The following is a 2,362-nucleotide window of genomic DNA, read 5'->3' as shown; positions in this document are numbered from 1 at the left end:
AAAAAGTTGAAATAATATAAAGCATCTTCTCTGACCACAGTGGGATAAAACTAGAAATTAATAACAAGATAAATTTTGGAAAGCATACAAATACATTAAAATTAAACAATATGCTCCTGCATGACCAGTGTTTTAATGAAGAAATTTTTTAAAAACTGAAAATTTTTTGAAACAAATGATAATGAAAACACAACATATCAAAACCTACAAAATACAGCTAAAGAAGTATTAAAAGGGGCAGGACATGGTGGCTCATGCCTGTAATCCCAGAACTTCGGGAGGCCGAGGCAGGTGGATCACCTGAAGTCAGGAGTTCAAGACCAGCCTGGGCAACATGGTGAAACCCCGTATCTACTAAAAATACAAAAATTAGCTGGGCATATTGGCGGGTGCCTGTAATCCCAGCTACTCAAGAGGCTGAGGCATGAGAATTGCTTGAACCCGGGAGGTGGAGGGTGAAGTGAGCCGAGATTGCGCCACTGCACTCCAGCCTGGGCGACAAGAGTGAAGCTGTCTAAAAAAAGAAAAGAAAAAGAAAAAAAAGTACTAAAAGGAAAGTTTATAGCTATAAAAAATGCCCACATCAAAAAAGAGGAAATTTTTCAGGTAAGCAATCTCACAATGCATCCAAAACAGCTAGAGAATAAAGAGCAAGCCCAACCCCAAATTAGTAGAAGAAAAGAAAGATTTAAGCAGCTGAGCAGATATAAATGAAATTGAAATAAAAAAATTAAAAAATCAATAAAACAAAATGTTCTTTTTTAAAAGGTTAAACAAAATTGACAAATCTTTAGTGAGACTTAAGAAAAAAGGATTCAAATAAATAAAATCAGAAATGAAAAAAAGACATTATAACTGACACTGCAGAAATTCATAGGACCATCAGTGGTTATTATGTGCAACTATATGCCATTAAATTAGAAAATGTAGAAGAAATAGATGAATTCTTAGACAGATACAACTTATCAAGATTAAACCAGAAAGAAATCCAAGACACAAACAGACCAATAACAACTAATGATATTGAAGGCATAATACAAAGTCTTCCACTGAAAACAGCCCAGGACTCAATGGCTTCACTGCTGATTTCTACAAACATATAAAGAAAAACTAATATTAATTCTACCCAAATTTCCCCATAAAATAGAGGAGGAAAGAATACTTTCACATTCATTCCAGTAAGCCAGTATTATGCTGATACTCAAACCAGTAAAAGAACACATCAAAAAAAGAAAGCTATAGACCAATATCTCTGATGAACATTCATACAAAAATCATCAACAAAGTTCATTAGAAAGATAATTCATCATGACCAAGTGGAATTTGTATCTTTGATTTAGTTTTGTTGGGTTATATTTGTGTCCGATGGAAATTTTGATCAAATTGCAAAATCTGCTTAGAATATATCCATAGCTTAATGCAGTATTTAAATAAATTTATCAATTATTTAATTTTTGTTTATTTTCTAATGTTCTGGAAGTCAGATGATCATTAATAGCAATTTATTGTATCATCCCAAAATTCAATTGCTTTTAATAAAATAATGCCTTTTTTAGTCGTTCAGAGACAAATCATGCTTTAAAATCTTTTCAAAAGTTCAGGCTAAGTTACCTGAGAGGAAGTGCTTTAGTTCTACGTGTGAGAGAATAGGAAGCCTTTTATTGGAACATTACATTGATTCCATGTTTTATTATAAAATAGGGGTAAATGAATTTGGTACAAAATAATACTTTTCAAAGAACATTAGTTAACAAAAAATTAATTAATAAACCCCCTTGAATACTAATCCTAACAGTTCTAGTTCTATTTTAGTTTATGATATTGAGAGTGATTTAGAAAATTTCTTTTTCAAATTTACTGATCATTTCTATTTATTTGATGAGCTTCTTGTTTCATTCATGCATTCTTTTTTTGAATTACATTAAATTGTCAATTTGTGTTCTCTTGTAGTCCACAGAGGTTTTTTAGAAAAATCATTTTTAATTCTTTGCCAGGAAATTTGTGGATTTCAAATTCTTTGAAGTAAGTTGCTGGAAATTTACTTTGTTCCTTTGGTTGTGTCATTTTTCCCAATTTTTTGTGATACTTGTAGTTTTATTAGGGTGTTTTTACGTTTTGAAGAAGCAGTCACATTTTCCAGTCATTATAGTGGAATTGCTTTGGTAAGGAAAAATCTTAACCTGCAGAGGGCAAGTGTAAGCATGTTGTGGCATGCTGTGGCATTGGGTCTAGAGGCACAGGGCACCAAGGATGGGAGTATGCGGTGGCTCCAGGACAGTGGGGTGCATAGTTCATCAGCTCGACAATAGTGGTCTGTAATGTGATGTTGGCAACTTTGTTGTCCTCACTGGCAAGAGCTGTG

Source organism: Hylobates moloch, unplaced genomic scaffold (assembly GCF_009828535.3).
Source record: "Hylobates moloch isolate HMO894 unplaced genomic scaffold, HMol_V3 SCAFFOLD_7, whole genome shotgun sequence".
NCBI classification, from domain to species: Eukaryota; Metazoa; Chordata; class Mammalia; order Primates; family Hylobatidae; genus Hylobates; species Hylobates moloch.
Note: the sequence above shows the minus strand (reverse complement) of the source record.